Below are 24,486 nucleotides of genomic sequence, written 5' to 3' on the forward strand. Positions count from 1 at the left end.
CTTTAAATTCAATCCCATTTGAATTTATTAATTCTACTGTTCCGTAAGGGAAAACTCTTTTGACTATGAATGGTCCAGACCATCTTGATTTCAATTTTCCAGGAAATAACTTGAATCATGAATTGAAAAGAAGAACTATGTCTCATTCTTTAAATTCTTTTGAACTTCTGATTCTTTTATCATGCCATTTCTTCGTTCTTTCTTTATAGATTAACGAATTTTCGTATGCTTCATGTATTAATTCTTCTAATTCGTTTAATTGACTTAACCGTAGATGTCCGGCTTCATGTAAATCAAGATTACATGTCTTCAAAGCCCAAAATGCTTCGTGTTCAATTTCTAATGGAAGATGACATGCTTTTCCATAAACGAGTCTAAAAGGTGTGGTTCCAATTGGAGTTTTGTAGGCTGTTCTAAAAGCCCAGAGTGCATCCTCCAATTTCATAGACCTTTCCTTCGGATTTGATCCTTCGGTTTTCTCTAGAATACGTTTTAATGCTCGGTTGGTATTTTCAACTTGTCCACTTGTTTGTGGATGATAAGCGGTTGAGATTTTATGAGTTACTCCATATCTTTTGAGAACTTTCTCAAGTTGATTGTTACAAAAATGAGTACCCCGATCACTTATTAAAGCTTTCGGTGTTCCGAACCTTGCAAAAAGACGTTTTAAGAAGTTGACTACAACTCGTGCATCGTTAGTTTGGAGAGCTTGTGCTTCCGCCCATTTAGATACATAATCAATGGCAACGAGAATGTAGAGATTATTATGAGATTTTGGAAATGGACCCATAAAGTCAATACCCCAAATGTTAAATACTTCACATACTTGAATGACATTTTGTGACATTTTATCACGTTGACTTATTTTTCCGGCCCTTTGACAAGCATCGCAGGATTTACAAAGAAGGTGTGCGTGTTTGAAAATTGTAGGCCAATAGAATCTAGCATCGTAAACTTTTCTTGCTGTGAGTTGAGGCCCATAATGTCCTCCTGTTGGTCATGTGTGACAATGGTTTAAGATTTGACTGGCTTCATCCCCGAATACACATCGAAGTATTATTCCATCGGGACAACTTTTAAACAAATGTGGATCTTCCTAAAAATAGTGTTTTATATCACTAAAGAATTTCTTTCGTTTTTGGTACGACAACCCTTTTTCAAGGAATCCACATACTAAGTAGTTTGCATAGTCTGCAAACCATGGAATTTCACTATAATCTATCTTCAATAGATATTCATCAGAAAAGTTATCTTGTATGGCCGATTCATTTATAACTTCTAATTCAGGATTTTTAAGACGAGAAAGATGATCGGCGGCGAGATTTTCTGCTCCCTTTTTGTCTCGAATTTCAATATCGAACTCTTGTAGGAGTAAGATCCAACGGATTAATTGTGGTTTGGCATCTTGTTTTGAAAATAGGTATCTAAGAGCAGAATGGTCGGTATAGACCACCGTCTTAGCTAGAACGAGATATGAACGAAATTTGTCAAAAGCAAATACAATAGCAAGGAGTTCTTTTTCAGTAGTTGTGTAATTTATTTGTGCTCCTTGTAACGTCTTACTAGCGTAATAAATAGGTTGAAATCATTTTTCAATCATTTGTTCTAAAACGGCTCCCATTGCAAAATCACTTGCATCGCACATGAGTTCAAATGGTAAATTCCAATTTGGAGTTATCATGATCGGCGCATTAGTGAGTTTTTCTTTAAGAATATTAAAAAATTTGATGCATTCATCTGAAAAGATGAATGGAGCATCCTTTTCTAGGAGTTTATTCATAGGAGTGGCAATTTTAGAAAAATCTTTTATGAAACGTCAATAAAAACAGGCATGCCCTAGAAAACTCCTAACTCCTCTAACATTGGTGGGATGTGAAAGTTTAGCAATTACATCTACTTTAGCTCTATCCACTTCAATTCCTTCCTTTGAAATTTTATGACCAAGAACGATGCCTTCTTTAACCATGAAATGGCATTTTTCGCAATTAAGTACTAGATTTGATTGTTCGCATCTAATAAGCATTCGTTCAAGATTGACTAGACATGTTTCAAAAGTATCACCGAAGACTGAAAAGTCATCCATGAAAACTTCCATGCATTCTTCTATCATGTCGTGAAAAATTGCCATCATGCACCTTTGAAAGGTTGCAGGGGCGTTTCAAAGTCCAAATGGCATGCGTTTATAAGCAAAAGTACCATAAGGGCACGTGAATGTGGTTTTCTCTTGGTCCTCGGGTGCTATTGGAATTTGAAAATATCCGGAAAAACCGTCAAGAAAACAATAGTAACTATTTCCGGCTAATCTTTCTAACATTTGATCAATGAAAGGTAAGGGAAAGTGATCTTTTCTGGTGGCGTCATTTAATTTTCTATAATCTATACAAACACGCCATCCTGTTACAGTCCTAGTAGGAATAAGCTCATTTTTTTTCATTTGTGATGACAGTCATGCCACCCTTCTTAGGTACACATTGAACTGGGCTTACCCATGGACTATCAGAGATTGGATAAATTAAACCTACATCAAGCAGTTTAATAATTTATTTCTTAACAACATCTTGCATATTAGGATTTAGTCTTCGTTGGCGTTGCACATACGTTTTATGACCTTCTTCCATAAGGATTTTATGTGTGCAATACGAAGGACTTATACCTTTAATATCATGAATCTTCCATGCAATAGCTGGTTTATGAGCTTTTAGCACAGAAATGAGTTGAGATTTTTCATTTTTCGTAAGAGAAGACGATATTGTTACAAGTAATTCAGATTCACCATGTAAATAAGCATATTCCAAATGGTTTGGAAGTGGCTTTAACTCTAATGTCGGTGGTTCTTCTATCGATGATTTGTATCGATATCTGTCTTCCTCTTTTAGCATTTGAATTTCTTCTGTTGTTGGTTCATATTCATTAGCCATGAGTGCGGCTAACATTTTAGCTTCATCAATTAGTTCAGTTCCTTCTCCTAAAGAACATTCTTCTGTTCCTTGTAATTCTGGAAATTCTTCTAACAATTCTGCATGTGAATCTATAGTTTGAATATAATAACATGTATCATCTGCAGATTGCGGTTATTGCATGGCTCTATCAACAGAAAAGGTAACACTCTCGTCCTCTATACTTAGGGTCAGTTTCTTACCAAACACGTCTATTATTGCTTTAGTCGTGTTTAAGAATGGTCTTCCTAATATGAGAGGAACTCAAGAATCTTCTTCCATGTCCAGAATAACAAAATCTACTGGAAATACTAAAGTACCAACTTTAACTAGCATGTTCTCCATTATCCCTCTAGGATATTTTACTGATCGATCGCTAGTTGTATGCTTATTCGTGTTGGTTTTAATTCTCCGAGGTCTAGTTTAGCGTATAGTGAATACGGCATTAGATTTATACTAGCACCTAAATCTGCCAATGCTTCTATTGAACTAAGACTACCCAGAAAACATGGAATTGTGAAACTTCCTGGATCTGATAATTTTTCTGCTATCTTATTCAATAGCACTGCAGAACAATTAGCATTCATAGTAACAGCCAAGAGTTCTTCCATTTTCTTTCTATTTGTGATTAGATCTTTCAGAAATTTAGCATATCTAGGCATTCCTGAAATCACATCAATGAAAGGAAGATTTACATTTATTTGTTTAAACATATCCAAGATTTTGGATTGCTCGGCTTCAAGTCTTTCTTTTCTCATTTTACTCGGGTAAGGAAGTGGTGGTTGGTATGGTTTCACATAAGGCTTTGCCTTAACTGTGTTATCTTCATTAACCTTTTCAACTACCGGTTCTGTTTCCTTTTCTTGTTCAGATTGTGGTGCCTGTGGAGTAGGAATAGTGTCATCAGAAATTACAGGTATTTCAGGTGGTTTAAGTGTAATACCACTTCTTGTGCTAATGGCTTTAGCCATTTCATTCCGGGGGTTAGCATTTGTATCGCTAGGTAGACTTCCCGGTTTGCTTTCATCTATCAACCTTGCTAGGTTGCTTACTTCTTATTCCAGATTTTGAATAGAAGGTTGTTGATTTCTAAATGCTTGAGCATTTTGTTCATTGGTTTGTTTCTGAGATGTGAAAAATTGAGTTTGAGATTCAACTAGCTTCGACATCATATCTTCTAAATTTGGCTTTTTATCATCGGTTTGTGGTGGTTTGTTTTGAAAAATAGGTCTTTGCTGATTGTAAGTATTGTTAGATACTAGTTGATTGCTAGGACCTTGTTGATTGCTAGGACCTTGTTGGTTGTTGTATGGAAAATTTCGGTTATAATTCTGATTTTAATTGTAGATTGGTCTTGGCGGTTGATAATTATTTCCAGGCCTTTGGTTTATATATGAAACATTCTCTTTTTGTTCCATTGTTTGTTCAATACTGAGACAATCTTTTGTCAAATGTGGTCCTCTACACTGCTCACAACTAATTCGTATTGAGTGGATATCTTTAGTCATCTTTTCCATTCGTCTCTCGACACATCTATCTTTGCGAAAATGGAATCAAAGTCATGGCTAGAATCGGCTCTAGCTGCTTTAGATGATCTAACAATATATTTTTCTTGATGCCACTCATGTGAGTGGGAAGCAGTGTTATCAATAATTTTGTAAGCTTCAGTTGCGGTTTTCTTCATAATGGAACCACCAGCTGCTATATCGATGTCTTTTCTTGTAGTGATGTCGCATCCTTGGTAGAATATTTGTACTATTTGATAAGTGTCTAAACCATGTTGCGGACATCCTCTCAATAACTTTCCAAATCTTGTCCATGCCTCATATAGAGTTTCATTTGGCTTTTGTGTGAACGTAACAATTTCTCCTTGAAGTCTTACGGCTTTAGATGCCGGAAAGAATTATTTAAGAAATTTTTCAACTATGATATCCCATGTATCAATCGCCCATTCAGGTAACGATTCTAACCAATCTTTGGCTTCTCCCTTTAAAGTTCAGGGAAATAACATGAGATATATCTGTTCATCCTCCACTTCTCTAATTTTAAATAGAGTACAAATCCTATTAAAGGTACGAAGATGTTCGTTTGGATCTTCCTTCGGCGTACCACTAAATTGGCATTGATTAGTTACCATGTGTAGGATTTGTCCTTTGATTTCATAATCTGGTGCATTAATGTCTAGTTGAGTAATTGCATGACCTTGGCCAGTGCGTTTAGCTCTCATTCAGTCTTCCATACTTAGAGGTTCCAGATTCTCCATCATTGAATTTGTTGAATCTGAATCACTAGAGGATTCTGACTTAATGGTTTCTTCCTCGACAATCTCTGGATGAGTGATTTGTGGTTCAGGAGGAATGATTAGTGGTTCAGGATCTCTGAATTGTCCCTGAATATCCTCCGGATTCTCAATTGTGAGGTCGGGTTCAAAAAATGGATTATCGAAAATTTGAATTGGAGTACTTGGTCGACTAGATGACGATTCTAAAGAAAAATCAACGGCGACAATATTGGCTAGATGTCTTGATCGAGTTATAGGTGGTGAAAGTATAAAAGATGGTGAACATTTTGCTCGGTGCATTCACTGAATATCCTATTAGTTATAAAAAATAAAAATTATATAAGTTATCAAATTAATAGACTTTTCTGATTTTGCTCACGTTTCGAATAGCCAATAGATGCAACAGGTAGCCAGGACCCTTTAAATCGGAAGCCCACAACTCGCCACTAACAAATCCAACTATTACTATGAATCAGAAAATTTTGGATGTCTATCAATTTAACCGCTTAAAATAATTTTTCATTTTGAAATTTTAGAGAAGAAATAGAGAAAATTCTAAGTCCTAAAAACTAGAGCGTCGAGAAATAAGAAAGAAAAAGAGTGCGTCGAAAAATGTCGAAAAAAATAAAAGATCGAAAAATAAGGGTCGAAAAACAAAAGGTTGAAAAACAAAAGTAAGAAAATAAGCGTCGAAAGAAAAAAAATAATAAAAAGAAAGTAAAGCGTCGAAACTTAAAATTCTAAAAACTATAAATTAAAACTTACGTCTAAAGGTATTAAAGCTTAAAAAGAATTCTATATCCAAAACGGCAATAACTTAAAAAGTTCTAAAATCTTAAAATGGCGTCGCAAAATTCTAAAGCACCTAAATCTTAGTCTAGAGAAAAAGCACTTAAGGGATTTTACGGCAAAGCCTAAAAATCTAGAAATATAAAATAACTACGGCAAAATACTAAGTTACGAACTAATTACGAACGAAAAATTATAAAATTACGCTTTAACGATTAAAAATATTCAAAATATAAAAATAGGCCTAAAGTTATAAAAATACAATTTTTATAAAAATATTATTTTTATATTATTTATTTTATAAAAGTATTAATTTTATAAATAATACAACTAATTATAACTTAAAAATACAAAATAAATAAAACTAAAACTAATTAATATTAAAACAAAACCCTAATCTAAATTAATTAATAATAATTATATATAAATCAAACCCTAATTCGATTTAGCTGATGTACCAGGCCTGTCAAATCAGCTCATGCGATCGCATGAGCTGAGTGTTGTAAATCCATGCGGTCGCATGGCTTCGGGTACCAGGCCAATTGTTGGGCTGCTACAGTGTAGCCCGTTTACTTTTACTCTTTTTTTTATTTTTCTGTTTTTAATTTATTTATATAAAATGAATAAAAACTTAATTTTTAAAAACTAAAATAAAAATAGAAAAACTTTATATTTTAAACAAACTCTTAAAAATATATATATATTTCGTTTTTCTTTTTATATTTTTGTATTTTTAATATTTAAAACGTATTTTTACAAAAAGAAATTAAATCTTAATAAAAATCTTTTATATATATATATATATATATAGCGTTTCGCTTCCGGCGTTTTAGAAGTCCCCGGCAGCGGCGCCAAAAATACTTGATGTGCGTAGAGGTGTATACGAAATAGTTATATTTTTGCTACGAAATACTATTAAATACGATACAATTTTACACAAGTTATTTATTTATTTATAGAGTGGATATACCTAAACCTTGCTACAACACTTATAGGCAGTGTACCTAATCGTACAGTAGTGTAGTTTTTAGTAAGTCCGGTTAGTCCACAGGGAACTAGCCAGGTTTAACGCTATATTTTTAAAAACTATATTTGTGTATATATAAATATATATATATATAAGTAGTTTATTATTATAAAAGGGGGTTTTTACCGTTTAATGATCGGTTTGTCGATTTTATGTCTTAAGTCGCAGTTAAAACCTAATGTAAAATATTAAAAATAAATATAACTTAATTTAAAGCGTAAATTAAATGACGATAATAAAAGTGCAAAAATTTATAGTGCGATAATTAAAAAGTAGGATAAATAAATTGACGATAAATGAAAGTGTGATGAAATATGAAATAAAGGAATTATGCTTATTTAAACTTCCGTAATCATGATGTTTGACGTGTTGATTTAAGTTTAGTACCATGGGTTAATTGTCCTTTGTCCTGGATTATTCGATATGTCCATCTGGTTTTTGTCCATAACAGTCCATCAGTCATAAATATAAAGTGCGAGTGTCCTCGTCAAATTATCCTTATATCCGAAGTCAAATATTCCAACTAATTGGGGACTTAAACTGTAATAGGGTTTTAATACTTTATTATCAATTACACCAAGTATCCTTGCATGTAATTCACCCCTGTTTTAATGAGTCCATTGACTATTAATCCATTCCCGTGTCCGGTCAAATGAACGATTATTAGTACTTATAAATATCCCGCCCATCGTGTCCGATCGAGTGTATGTGGTTATTTATAATTACGTCCAATTGTAAATCTTTATATTAAATTAACGAACTATCATTCAATTAAAAAAAATATAAAGCCCATTAATAGCCCATAGTCCAATTTCCACAAGTGTCGTCCTTTTTTCCAAACCCCAATTATGGTACAAAGCCCAATTACCCCGTCTTAATATTTTAGCCCAACATCACGATTACTTCAATTTAAATAAGAATAATAATAACTTAGCTACGAGACATTAATTTAAAAAGGTTGAACATAACTTACAATGATTAATAATAACGTAGCGTTACACGGACAAAATTTCGACTTACACACTTACAACATTCGCTAACATAACCTTATTATTATTAATCTTAAATTAAAATTATAAATTATATATATATATATATATATATATATATATATATATATATATATATATATATATATATATATATATATATATATCGTGAGAGAGAGAGATTGAATTATTGTGTGATATTTTCGGCCAAAACACGCAAAATTTATAGATGTGGCCAGACTTTTCGGCTCATGCGATCGCATGAGTTTTCTTCATGCTGGCCATGCGATCGTATGGCCGTCAAATACTGGTCACAATTCATTTAAAACGTGGGCTGCTTGAATTTTAAAACTTGTGAACAATTTATCTTATAAGATGTTTCACTAATAAAGTTCTAAAAAAAATGTTTTTGTACATTTGAAACAATATTAAATAAATATAAAAACTTTGTTTTCCAAAACTAAGTATTTTTAAGAATCATTTTACTAAAAAGTTATATTAGTAGAGGTTGTTATATCGTAAAACATTTTAGAGAAATAAAATTAAATATACTTTTCATAGGTTTCAAGTTCTTAACGTTTGTTGGTGCAACGTGATATAACGTCTAAAGGTTAGATAAACATATAAAATCATTTTAATGTAAAACGTTAATTTACTTAACTTGTCGATATCCATCTTCTAAGTTATCTATATTCTACAATCTTACTTCCACGTTTATTAATATACAAGTTTAATAGTTTATCTTATCAAAAGTCACGAGACAATTATTGTAAAGCATAAATTGAAAATCAAACGGGAATCTCCACTAACCCTTGTCTAGTTCCTGTTAATTGACACTTTTGTTCTTTCTAATAAATCACTTTACCATTTTTCCGAATATGGTTAAAAGGGAAAGGTTTCCTAAATCAAAGTGGACCTCCTAATAGGGACTCGTAATTATAATTCAATGTATCTAATAATTCAATCATTTGATATCATCTTTTAATTCCATTGATCACTATTAGAATATATTTTGAAACAAATGCGTTTATATAAAGTATTATACGTCTAATACTTTGTTAATGTTTTTAAGTTATAATATATACACATATACATATATAATCATGTTCGTTCATATAATGGTTCGTGAATCATTGGAATTTGGTCGAGGTTAAATGAGTATATGAACACAGTTTAAAATTCTTGAGATTCAACTTACAAACTTTGCTTATCGTGTCGGGAATATATAAAGATTAAAGTTTAAATTTGGTCGGAAATTTCCGGGTTGTCACAGTACCTACCCGTTAAAGAAATTTCGTCCCGAAATTTGATTGGGATGGTCATGGCTGACAATAAGTATGTTTTCATGACGCATATAAGCTGAAGATTAGGGTTTTATCATCATTGAGTAATATGGATAATATGGATAAAACCATTTGATTTTGTGAAGAGTACGAGTGAAGCTATTACCAAAAGAGTGAAAATGAGTAGGTATAGATTCGTCATATTTTTTGACGTAGATAGGTTGATTTCCGAAGTTCAAGATATATGGAGAAGATCTTAGTAATAAGATTTGATTAAGGAAATTTCGGATCTGTTTTAAATGCGATCATCCTTTTTGATTGCTCTGTCGGATATTTTACTATAAATCCACTCCCTTCGTTTTCTTACAACTCACACCTTCTCTTCTTTCTCCCTCAGCTCATACTTTAAAGTATTTGTCAATATGCTCCATCCAGTTCTGATTCTTGATATACTCCTTACCTTCATATCTGTCATTCTTCTTTTTCATCTGCCGCCGGAAGAATCTATTTACTTTTACTATACCCTTGGGTTTATAGTGTTTTTAGTTCTCCCATGTATTTATATTGCTATTTGCATCGATATATATGGTTTGTAATTTCTACATTGTTGTTGGGTTTTATATCTTCCCTTATACTTCGATGTCCCTGCTTCTGTCTTCTATAATCATTGTCATCCCCAGTTAATGTTTTCTTTTATTTGCTGCGATTTATACCCCAATTTCTGTTTCAGAGCTTTGTCCTTTCGTTTCTTCTTCTTGCGATTAAGTACCGCTTGTAATGGTACACAATTCGCAGATATGAATTTCGGGATGAACATTGTTAATGTTCTAGGAAGGAAATTGTAATGGCAAAATCTTGACTTGTCAAATTACCAGAATACCTCGGAAAAGGCCGAATTATCAAGAAATATTTTCTTGATATTTTATAGGTTAAATAGAATACAAGAGTCGTATAACATGGCACATGATGATGTTATGATCTGTGAATCATCACGTTCCATTTAGAAACTCAGCATGAATTAATGTAATATAATCACGTTGATCAAGTGTCATTATATTATACTAATTCATGCTTCAGTTCCTAATACTACTTCAAAAATATTCTTATTTTAAACTCGAAGGTTTCAGAATTTAGAAACTAAAATAGTTTCTTTTATGATGTAACACAGATAACGCGCGGAGATAAATGATTTCAGATAAGAATAATTATGAAAATATCTTCAGAAATATGGAGGATATTTATAATGAAAGATACGATAATATCTTAGAATTTCTAATATCAGAGGATGATGAAGAATATTGTCCGCAGGGGTTTAGAGTCAGGAGCAAGGTATTCGTTAATGACTTCAGCAGGTACTGAATCATTTAGATTCTTTGAAGTCAGGTTCAGTCTTTGTGATTTATCTACAGCCTCCTTCATACTTTGCTCAATCCGGTTTCCAGTTCCAAGACTTCTCTTTTTCTGCGCTTTGCCAACACAATTATTCATTATCATCAAACTTTTACTGTTAAAGTCGTTTATAGTTTTTGCTGCTTCATCAGTATTTTTTCCATTTTCGGAGAACCAATTCGTAGTTCGGAGTGTTTTTCAGAACTTCACATTCAAATTAAGTTCAGAAGATAGACGTTATATATACACATATAACTGTTGGCTTAGACATGCTACGAGATTTCAAAATACTGATTGCTAATTCCCGATGATTCGTATGGCAATTCTTGTTACAAGATGCGAATGAGTAAATGATGGGGTTTTGGTAAATATAATGATTCTTCGGAAGGTCAAAGATCAGTGAAGTTGTGAATAAGTTTATTGCTAATGTGGTGGAATATGAAAGGTTCCCCAGTAACAATAAAAGAGCACGCATATATCTCAGGGTTATAATAAGGTTGTGTCGAATGAAGAGTCGAAGTTGACTTGCTGGAGCTGTGACAAAACTGACTACTTTGGAAAGGAATTGAAAAGTCATTTTTGCTAATAAATGCCAAAGGATTTGACACAGATATGTGTTGAATTATGACTTTGGTTTTGAGAGCTTTTTAAGTACATAACTGTGGGTAATATGTGGTTGGATCATCATCTCGATTGCTCATCTTTAGAAATTTTTGAAGGGTTTGAACACAGATTGTAATCGTTAATATACATTTGATGTTCTAACACAGTTTTGAAGTCAAAGTATAGCTTTGAAAGATGTAGGAATCTAAAAGTGATGATACCTGTTATATCTCGAATTGAATTCTGAGGTTTCAAACTCAGAATATGTAATTAGGTTTGAATGAGTATGGTTGTTTTGATTTATATGAAAGAATATATATTATTGTGAAAGTAGGAAGTATAGTTGATAATTTGCTTAATCAGATTCGAAGAATGTAACATATTAATTGTGAATATATATATATATATATATATATATATATATATATATCGGGTATTACCTACCCGTTAAAAAAAATTTCACAATTAATATTTTGTACAAAAGAATTTTATTACATTCTTTATGAACATATATATGTATATATTCACTTCAGATGTAACATAGATTTTAATGAGTTAATACTAAATTAAACTCATTCGATTTACGGTTGGAACTAGAATTGAATAATCCCTTGAAGGCTTTAGAGATTACATAAGTATTTCTTCAATAATATTGAAATTATGAATCAATACTTCGTTATTTGTTGAGGCGTGATGTTGATTTTTGTTAAATTCTTGTGAACTTCGCAAAGTAAAAATGATGGTATCTGAAAAGTTTTGGGTACATTCGATGATGAAAGTGTAAAATCAAATATATACTTGATTTATTATAAATTGGAATTTGTTGAATTGAGACAGATATTGTAGTTAACAATGGTTAAGTTGCGGGCGAAGGACGTACATTATTGCATATTTATAATATGAATTAACCGAGTAGTTAAGATTCACACACAATAGCTTAGCACGGAAAGATTTATTTTTATTTCAATATATATATATATGTATATATGTATATATATATATATATATATATATGTATATGTATATATATATATATATATATATATATATATATATATATATAATATACATATAATTTCTTCAGAGGGAATGAGTTAATTCTTCATAACTCGTTGATACAATATACGCGTCATTGATTCGTAATGATGTCCACAGTGATTCTTGAACTGACGGAGTTTGTGATGTTATAGGTGTTGTTGATTCTGATGCTGACTGAACTGACGATGTTGGTGACGCTGACGGTACTGTTGATGCTGTTGGTAAAACAAGTTTAGCTTGTTAACCACACACCATTTTTGTCAGGTTTTCTACTCTTCCTTCTATCATTTTGGTTCGCTTAACTGACTTATGGTTAGGGCCATATTAGATAATCTCTAAGACTTTAGAGATTACATAATCACCGCGGAATGTTTCTCCAATGAAGTTATGAATTAATATTTCATTAGTTATTGTTGTTGGTACTCATTGGTATCTATGGTGCGTATGACGTTGATGCTTGAGGTACAGATTGTGATGTTGCGGTGTGAGATGCCGATGTTGTTGTTGATGGTGGTGATGGTACTGTTGGTGTTGCTGATAGTAGTACTATTTATGCTGCTGGTGCTGCTACTGGTGTTTGTAACCTTTGCACCATATTCTCCAGAGCCACTACCCGAGTGCGAAGCTCGTTGACTTCTTCTATTACACCGGGGTGATTGTCGATTCGGAAGAGTGAATAAATAAAATCTAGAATTTGATGTAGTATGTAATCGTGACGAGATACTCTGGAAATGAGAGAGAAAATGGTGTCTCGAACAGGTTCGCCGGTAAGTGCTTCAGGTTCTTCGCCAAGAGGGCAATGTGGTGGATGAAAAGGATCGCCTTCTTCTTGTCTCCAATGATTGAGGAGGCTACGAACCCATCCCCAATTCATCCAGAATAGATGATGGCTAATTGGTTGATCCATTCCGGTCACACTGCTTTCGGAGCTTGAGTGGGATTCCATTTCGAAATCCGAGGAACTTGAACTAACGACAAATTCCATTTCGTACGATCAAATAAAGGATTTTTTGATATGAAGTGATTTCTGGCTATCGGATGGTATTCTAATTATATAGAATATCTATATATATAGAACAAAAGATTTCGTAGATTACGGAGGAATTTACGGAATATATCAGGCAAAGTTTAAAGTAACAGATACGATAAGATATGATTTAGCAGATACGCTAAGATATGAATTTTGTCTATATACTACTCATGCAATTAATGTAGCAAGACGTGTCTAGACTAATAATGATAAGCAGGTAATTTCCTAAGGATGATAAGCAGATGATTTCCGACTAGAAATGATAAGCAAAACTTTTGACATGCAGACACGGTCGAAGTCCAGACTCACTAATGCATCCTAACGACTTATCAGTTAGACACACTAATGCAGACCTGGTTCGCTAAGACCACCGCTCTGATACCAACTGAAAGGACCCGTTCATATATATTATAAACGATTCACAATAGTTGATTACATCGCGAGGTATTTGACCTCTATATGATACATTTTACAAACATTGCATTCGTTTTTAAAAGACAAACTTTATTTACAACGAAAGTTGACAGGCATGCATACCATTTCATAATATCAACCATAAATGACCTAATTTGTCATTTACTTAATAATAATCTCTATTGAACTCAACGACTTGAATGCAACGTCTTTTGAAATATTCCATGAATGATTCCAAGTAATATCTTTAAAATGAGCTAATGCACAGCGGAAGATTTCTTTAATACGTGAGAAAAAACATGCTTTAAAGTGTCAACCAAAAGGTTGGTGAGTTCATTAGTTTATCATAATCATTCATTTTCATCATTTTAATAGACCACAAGAATTTCATTTCCAGTTCTCATAAATATACGTCCCATGCATAGAGACAAAAATCATTCATATGGTGAACACCTGGTAACCGACATTAACAAGATGCATATAAGAATATCCCCTATCATTTCGGAAAATCCTTCGGACATGATAAAAACAACATCGAAGTACTAAAGCATCCGCAACCATGGATGAGGTTCGTTAGGCCCAATAGATATATCTTTAGGATTCGCGTCAATTAGTAGATCACTTTACTAATTCTTAGGTTACCAAGCAAAAGGGGCATATTCGGCTTCGATCATTCACCCATATAATGTAGTTTCAATTACTTGTATCTATTTCGTAAAACATTTATAAAAATTGCGCATGTATTCTCAGCCCAAAAATATAAAGGGTAAAAAGGCAAATGAAACTCACCATACTGTATTTCGTAGTAAAAATACATATAACGTCAATGAACAAGTTCAAGGTTGGCCTCGGATTCACGAACCTAAATTAATTATATATATTTATATGTTGGTCAATATTTGTCTAACAATTAGGTCAGATCATAGTGTACCACAATCCTAATGCTCGAGACTAATATGCAACAAAATCAACAAAAGTCAATTTGACTCAAAATGATTTCCAAAATTTATACATGATTATAATATATTTTAAATATCGTCGTTTTATATTTTTAAATATTTTTAAAAGATTTATTAGAGTAAATAATATAATTTATTTATAAATAACATTTTATAATAAAATTTATATAATAAAATATACTTTTATATATATTAAGTAATAAAATTTATAGAGTTCATTTAATATTATAAAGATAATATGATAGGTATAATTAAAGTAATTTTATTACCCGTAGTAAAATATGTTTGTATTACATATTTATTTGATAAAATAATATCTATGATAATAGTAAGTAAAAATTGTATTATTTTCTAATAATAATTATTATTATTTTATTAATAAAAATATCAATATTTATAATTACTAAGATGACATTATGATAAAAATGATAATTCTAATTATGAAAACTTTAATATTTACGACACTTTTTAATATTATCTTTAAAATAATAATTTTATTTAAAATGATAATAATAGTGATATTTTATAATAACAATGACATTTCTATTAAAATGATAATTTTTGTTAAAATGATAGTTGATAATGCTAAAAACGAACATATATTTCATAGCATTATCCCTCAAGAAAGACAAGCTTTTAGTTGCAGTTGTCCTATTTACAAGGAATATTCGTTTAAATATTAAAAGGTAAAGACAAAAGGCAGATTCGACGAATTGAAGACGCAAACTACCAAAAAGCTCAAAAGTATAAAGTACAATCAAAGTGGTTCCAATTATTGATGAGAAACGTCTCAAAATTACAAGAGTACAAGCCGCAAAATGCAAAGTACAAGATATTAAATTATACGCAAGGACGTTCAAAAATCCGGAACCGGGACCAGAGTCAACTCTCAACGCTCGACGCAACGGACTAAAAATTACAAGTCAACTATGCACATGAATATAATATAATATATAATTAATTCTTAAAATTAATATATATATTATATTATATTATAAAAACCGTCGGCAAGCTAGGAGCCAAGCTTGTGTGAGCTGGAATCCACAGCTCCGCACTCGCGGAGCTTATAAAGGCAACAACCACCGCACTCGCGGAGGTCAAACAGTAAACGTGGGCCTATAAAAGGTCGAGCATTCGGCCGATTTTTACATATCTTTTTCTCATTCATCATACGTAATATATATATATATATATATATATATATATATATATATATATTATAATTTTAATTTTAATTTTAATTCTAATAATAAGGGTATGTTAGCGAATGTTGTAAGGGTGTAAGTTGAAATTCTGTCCGTGTAACGCTACGCTATTTTTAATCATTGTAAGTTATGTTCAACCTTTTTAATTTAATGTCTCGTAGCTAAGTTATTATTATGCTTATTTAAAACGAAGTAATCATGATGTTGAGCTATATACTAAAATTGGGTAATTGGGCTTTGTACCATAATTGGGGTTTGGACAAAAGAACGACACTTGTGGAAATTAGACTATGGGCTATTAATGGGCTTTATATTTGTTTAACTAAATGATAGTTTGTTAATTTTAATATAAAGATTTACAATTGGACGTACCTATAAATAACCATATACACTCGATCGGACACGATGAGCGGGATATTTATATGTACGAATAATCGTTCATTTAACCGGACACGGGAATAGATTAATAGTCACTAGAATTATTAAAACAGGGGTGAAATTATGTACAAGGACACTTGGCATAATTGATAACAAAGTATTAAAACCTTGGGTTACACGCAGTCGATAACCTGGTGTAATTATTAAACAAAGTATTAAAACCTTGTTACAATTTAAGTCCCCAATTAGTTGGAATATTTGACTTCGGGTATAAGGATAATTTAACGAGAATACTCACACTTTATATTTATGACTGATGGACTGTTATGGACAAAACCAGACGGACATATTAAATAATCCAGGACAAAGGACAATTAACCCATGGGCATAAAACTAAAATCAACGCGTCAAACATCATGATTACGGAAGTTTAAATAAGCATAATTCCTTTATTTTCATATTTAATTGCACTTTTAATTATCGCACTTTTATTTATTGTCATTTTATTTAATTGCACTTTTAATTGTCGTTCTCTTAAATTATCGCAATTTTATTTTATCGCAATTTTATTTATCGCAATTTCATTATCGTTATTTACTTTACACTTTAAATTAAGTTATATTTATTTTTAATATTTTATATTAGGTTTTAACTGCGACTAGAGTTTTAAAATCGACAAACCGATCATTAAACGTTAAAACCCCCTTTTATAATAATTATATTACTTATGTAAATATATTTGTATTTTTACAATTAAAATTAATATAGCGTTGAACTAGTTTAAGTCTCCCTGTGGAACGAACCGGACTTACTAAAAACTACAATACTGTACGATTAGGTACACTGCCTATAAGTGTTTTAGCAAGGTTTAGGTATATCCATTTTATAAATAAATAAATATCTTGTGTAAAATTGTATCGTATTTAATAGTTTTTCCTAGTAAAATATACACTATTTCATATACACCTCGCATAACATCAAGTATTTTTGGCGCTGCTGCCGGGAAACTTTAACGCCGAAATCGCAACGCTAATGATAAAAAAAATAACAATAATAATATAATTTTGTAAAAGTTTTTATTAATTCCTTCGTATAAAAATACAAGTTTTTTTTAAAATATAAAAATACAAAAAGAGTTTGTTAAAAAATATATAAAGTTTAAAAAAAAAAACCAAAATACTTGATGTTATGCGAGGTGTATATGAAATAGTGTATATTTTACTAGGAAAAACTATTAAATACGATACAATTTTACACAAGATATTTATTTATTTATAGAATGGATATACCTAAACCTTGCTACAACACTTATGGCAGTGTACCTAATCGTACAGTAGTGTAGTTTTTAGTATGTCCGGTTCGTTCCACAGGGAGACTTAAACTAGTTCAATGCTATATTAGTTTTAATTGTAAAAATACAAATATATTTATATAAGTAATATAATTATTATAAAAGGGGGTTTTTACCGTTTAATGACCGGTTTGCCGATTTTAAAACTCTAGTCGCAGTTAAAACCTAATGTAAAATATTAAAAATAAATATAACTTAATTTAAAGTGTAAAGTAAATAACGATAATGAAATTGCGATAAATAAAATTGCGATAAAATAAAATTGTGATAATTTAAGAGAACGACAATTAAAAGTGCAATTAAATAAAATGAAAATAAATAAAAGTGCGATAATTAAAAGTGCAATTAAATATGAAAATAAAGGAATTATGCTTATTTAAACTTCCGTAATCATGATGTTTGACGCGTTGATTTTAGTTTTATGCCCATGGGTTAATTGTCCTTTGTCCTGGATTATTTAATATGTCCGTCTGGTTTTTGTCCATAACAGTCCATCAGTCATAAATATAAAGTTCGAGTATCCTCGTCAAATTATCCTTATACCCGAAGTCAAATATTCCAACTAATTGGGGACTTAAACTGTAACAAGGTTTTAATACTTTGTTTAATAATTACACCAGGTTATCGACTGCGTGTAACCCAAGGTTTTAATACTTTGTTATCAATTATGCCAAGTGTCCTTGTACATAATTTCACCCCTGTTTTAATAATTCTAGTGACTATTAATCCATTCCCGTGTCCGGTTAAATGAACGATTATTCGTACATATAAATATCCCGCTCATCGTGTCCGATCGAGTGTATATGGTTATTTATAGGTATGTCCAATTGTAAATCTTTATATTAAAATTAACAAACTATCATTTAGTTAAACAAATATAAAGCCCATTAATAGCCCATAGTCTAATTTTCACAAGTGTCGTTCTTTTGTCCAAACCCCAACTATGGTACAAAGCCCAATTACCCAATTTTAGTATTTAGCCTAACATCATGATTACTTCAGCTCAAATAAGCATAATAATAACTTAAGTACGAGACATTAATTTAAAAAGGAGAACATAGCTTACATTGATTATTTATCGCGTAGTGTTACACGGACAGAATTTTGACTTACACCCTTACAACATTCGCTAACATACCCTTATTATTAGAATTAAAATTAAAATTAAAATTAAAATTATAATATATATAATATTTTACGTATGATGAATGAGAAAAAGATATGTAAAAATCGGCCGAATGCTCGGCCTTTTATAGGCCCACGTTTACTGTTTGACCTCCGCGAGTGCGGTGGTTGTTGCCTTTATAAGCTCCACGAGTGCGGAGCTATGGATTCCAGCTCACACAAGCTTGGCTCCTATCTTTCCGACGGTTTTTATAATATAATATAATATATATAATAATTTTAAGAATTAATTATATATTATATTATATTCATGTGCATATTTGACTTGTAATTTTTAGTCCGTTGCGTTGAGCATTGAGAGTTGACTCTGGTCCCGGTTCCGGATTTTTGAACGTCCTTGCGTATAATTTAATATCTTGTACTTTGCGTTTTGCGGTTTGTACTCTTGTAATTTTGAGACGTTTCTCATCAATAATTGGAACCACTTTGATTGTACTTTGTACTTTTGAGCTTTTTGGTCGTTTGCGTCTTCAATTCGTCGAATCTGCCTTTTGTCTTCACCTTTTAATATTTAAACGAATATTCCTTGTAAATAGGACAACTGCAACTAAAAACTTGTCTTTCTTGAGGGATAATGCTATGAAATATATGTTCGTTTTTAGCATTATCAAATATTCCCACACTTGAGCGTTGCTTGTTCTCAAGCAATATAGTCTTGAAATATACTAGAATCACTTCTTTATTCTTCATACTTTGTACATCAGTGATTTCTATACGGCGGTATGAACAATGGTAGTAACGTTATGGTTTACAGTCCCACGTGACTATAAAATTTAGATCCTTTAAGGAAATTGGATCTTTATGAAAACATTTGATCTTTTTGAAAATTCAATCTAGTTTTTACCCTAGATAAGTTTTCCGGAATAACCCTTCACCGATGTTTGCAAAATATTTTTGTGGGTTTGGTGGGTTAATGATATCTAAAATTTTAGCTCAAAACTTGTAGTTTTGTGTCACCCACTTGCTAACCTTGTATTGGGAAAGTAACACGTCCAGTATACTTGTTCCATATATTACCTTTCGGTAAACTACCGTCCGGTTGTAAAGGAAAGCGTTGAACAAGCAACTGTTAAAGCAATGTCCCCTGACATGCTTTTAATTATGGTCTATAACGTGTAGGACGCAATTACTATCCTTTGTAGGAGAAATAGTAAAGCTTACCTTTATAATTTTCCGGTCTGGCACAAGGTCCTGTCTTTGACCATGCTATGCAACCACCGTTCTTACAGTTGACACCCGATTTGGTTCAGGTGACCTAATGAATTCCAGGTGAATTCCTAGGATTTTACGTTCAATGGTAATGAACGCATTGAAATGGGTTTTCAGAAAACAAATCGGTTTGTAATTTTGATCAAAATATTTTCTCGTTCAAGCTCGAGTTTAGATATCATCGAATTCCATGAGTTTGTAATTCTCAATCTTTAAGGTCAATCTCTAGTATTGAGTAATATCAGGCTTAAAAGCTGATTTTTGATCTTGTAAGGAGATTATCCTTTCTGGGGGTCTGATTCATTAGTCTTATCAAGCTAATTTGCACGGCGTCCTCCCCATTTTACAAGACAGATCCTCTTATGGTTAGGATAAGTCTGACCACTTGGCGACCCTGTTTGATGCTGAGGTCCGTGGATTTCCTGCTGATTTTAGAGATGACTTTTCTAGATTTTTCGTCAACCTACAGCTGGTCTGGACGACAACTTCATGACCTAAATCAAGAAGCGCGTTTCTTTTTCGGAAGACTTTACTTCCTTTTAATGATGGAATTGATTCATCATGTAGATCCATCTTTCTTACAGTAAATCGGGTAAAACTGTTTAGTTTAGTCTAAAGCAAAAGTATCTTCAATTATTTGTTACAGAAATATGTGACATATGTTTAAAATAACTTGGTAAATTTTCCCACACTTGGCTTTTATTTTCTTTTATTTGCCTTTTTATTGTCCTCTATTCCATTTTAAATGAATTCTAACATTTTGGTTTGTTTCTCAATTTATGTCCTTTCCGAGGTAACAATAATTTCGGTGTTAACACCTAGTTTTATCATTCATAAATATGTATAAACATGATTTTGAGTTCATTTAATTGAAAATTTTGAAATTTTTTTACTAGAAGTGGGTAGTCAGTATATAAGACTAGGGCTGTTCTTTATTATCAGAGAGCACTAGATTCTAATACAACTACTACGTTACTAGTATTTTTAATGATAACCAAGTGTTTAAGTTAAAAATTTTAAAAATCCGAAAGAATTTAACCCCTTCCCACACTTAAGATCTTGCAATGCCCTCATTTGCAAGAAATCAGTAACAATTTAAATTATTGAGGGTGATTAGCGTAGAAAAATGATTAAATTTTACCAAAGTTTCCAAACATATTGGCGTTTGTTTGCTGAATGATAAATGGTGCATATCATTTGTTCATTATGTCTGTTGGTACATCACATTTGTTTTTCGTTTTGTCGTCAAAATTAATAGCTTTTGCTGAACTTAATGCCAGTCTTTGAAAATGCGCTGTTTTATCCTGTTTTGTACATGAGATAAACTACAAACACATATATACATATTTTTGAAGTTGGGTTTTCACACCACATTCAAAAATTATTAAAATCTAATAAAGTTAGAAAATTATAAAAGCTATTATAATAATAAAATAAGAAATAAGAAATAAGAAAATTAAGAATTAGTAACATTACAATAAAATAAACAAAAATAGAAAATTACAGATGAGAAGGATGGTTCCAGTATGGGTCCCAAGCGTATACATAGATGCTGTAAAATGCTTGGGCCGGGTCATATGTAGGATATGGTGGTCGGCTCTCTAAAGTCCAAGAAGCAAATTCGGGCATAACGGTAGGAATGTAGTCTCTACCTACGTGTGTACAATGGCTTATGATTTGGCTTTGATGATAGTGCCAATCTTTAAATGCTTTTTGTCTAGCCATTTCATACTCGTGTCGAGCCATAAAAATTTGCATTTCCGTCGTTGGATTACCCCCTCCCGGTTGACCTTGCTGCTGATCTCTCTCAACCTGTGGATGCCTGCCATCATAACGTGCTGCAGCGTTGTTTCGTTTCTTTAAGACCTTAGCACCATGATAAACACACAAATCTATTCTATCGCGGGGTTCGGGTTCTGCCATTAATAATCCCCCCCGACTTCTATCCACACCGAGATATTCAGCAATTAAAGTAATAAATATACCACCTCCTATTATGCTACCACGCCTCATACCCCTAACCATAGTCAATAAATAATAACCTACACAAAAAGGTATACTTACAGTGCTATGTGGGTCTCGAATACACATGTGGTAAAATAAATCCTGTTCATTTACCTTTTCCTTATTCTTACCTCGTTGTGTAATCGAATTGGCTAAAAACCTATGGATTACTCTTAATTCAGCTCTATCAATATCAAGATAAGAGTATAATCCCCCTGGAATCGGCGATGGCTAGTCATCCTACTCCATACGTCATTTATATCAAAATTCTCATCCACCCTCCTACCATAAACTATTAACCTCTGGCAATCATAAGATGCTAGCTCCTCGGGCCTATATATACCTAAAGCCCGAGCCATGTCTAGTAAGGACATATGGCGCACCTCTCCTCCTAATAAAAATCTAATAAAACTACGATCGGTTAAAGTATCTACCCGATCATTTATCTCAATAGTACACAATAACTCTATACACCATTCTCTATATACAGGTCTACGCATGTTGAATAAATGTACCCAATCACTAAAAGTAGAATTACCATACCTTTGAGTAAGTAATTCCCTGATTGGCTCGGCCAATTCCACTACCTCTAATGGTGCCCAATCTATAATTCTGGGTACCTCAACATTATTATACACAAGGTTGTGCAGGTTCTTTTGATATTTTGGATAGTCTATCCAATATCTATCAAATCTCAAATTCGGATGTAAATCTGCCTCATGAATGTTTGAATATGAAACAATTGGGTGAGGCATATCTTGTCGGTATTGGTTATTAATTTTCTGTTGATTTGCATCTTTCGGAGGAGCATTGCGAGCCTGGGATGAAGATTCACCCCTTTCAGTCTGCAAAATAAACACAATTTTTGTGCATCCAAATATGCATTAGATTTAGCAAAATCATAAATCTAAACAATTACAATGACATGTTTAATCCATATTAAACTCTATACACATTTTCAAAATATTAACAATTCTACATTTTTACAAATATACTTTTACAAAAATGTATACAAAGTTTCTTCGCATTTAACTTCCAAAACATGTCAAAAATAATCATTATAACAATTAAACAAGTTCCTCATGGCATTTATATCAATTAAATCAAGTTTATGCAATTTTGGTTCAAAAAGTCCACTTTGATCTTCATAAATCATGTTTAGGATCAAATTTTTGATCATTTAGCAACCTAAACATGTTACACTACTCAATTTAGCATAAACTAACAACAAAATTCGGCCATAACCTGTTTATATCAAAAAGCCCTAATTTTGCTCAAGAACACAAACCATAGATTATTCAAAAATTGAAGTTCAAAGCTTCTAATCATGTTAAATAGCGTCAATCTAGGTTATACAAGCATAATACACAAACAATTGAAGCATTATTACACTAGAAAGCATCAAAATCGAATTAGGCATAAAATTGTTCAAGAACACTAAAAATTCGGATTAAATGGTGTTTAGGTGTAGAAATTTACCGATTTCCTTGAGTAATTCCTTGATAATAGTCTCCTCATTGTGATTTTAGCAACAAATTTGACGATTTATGGTGAAAAATTGCGAATTTGGGCGATTTTTTCGTGGGTTTTTCGTGAAAAATGGGTATTGTGGTGAAGAAACTGGTCTGTTCGACCAGTTATATTTTTTTCTGGGTTTTTTTACCTCCGTGAGTGCGGTGGTGGGGCCATTTAAACCTCCGCGAGTCGCGGTGGTTTTTTTTTTTTTTTAAATTAAAACCTTATACTAGTAAAACATAAATTAAATTAAATTTTGAAAAATTTGTTTCTTTTTAGGATGAGGGTGTTTCGGAACGATGTCCTAGTCTGTCCCTCGACAAAAATTTTAAAATTTGTCATTTTTAAGCGCGGTTTTTAAAAGCAAAGATTTTTGGCTTTTTTTTTATGTTTTTGGCATACTTTATTTCAATAAGATTAAAAATAATGATAATAAAAGTTCTCGTCCCTCCCTCGGGTAAAGCAATTTCGGTTCAATGACCTAGTCTTCAACTTACGACGAATTTTAAAAATCATATTTTTAACTTAGCGAAATAAAGTAAATTTTTGTTTTTAAATTCACACCAAACTTAAATTTAAAATGCATAAAATTAAAATTAAAAATTCACACCAAACTTATATTATATTTTTGTTTTTATATATACAAACTTATATTAAAAATATTAGTTTTTCAAATATTTACAATTTTAAAGAAGTTTACAATATTAATTTAATATTTATATATTAATTTTAAAAACATGGTAAAAATAAAATTAAAAATCTTTTTGGATTTTATTCCAGTTTAATTAATCAAATATTATCAAAAACATACGCCCCTCTTTTCGGTAAAGTAATTTCGGTTCCATAACCTAGTTTAACTCATGACAAATTTTTTAAATATTTTGGGTTGATTGATTAAAGA

The sequence above is a fragment of the Rutidosis leptorrhynchoides genome, chromosome 2 (genome assembly GCF_046630445.1).
Source record: "Rutidosis leptorrhynchoides isolate AG116_Rl617_1_P2 chromosome 2, CSIRO_AGI_Rlap_v1, whole genome shotgun sequence".
In the NCBI taxonomy this organism is placed as follows: domain Eukaryota; kingdom Viridiplantae; phylum Streptophyta; class Magnoliopsida; order Asterales; family Asteraceae; genus Rutidosis; species Rutidosis leptorrhynchoides.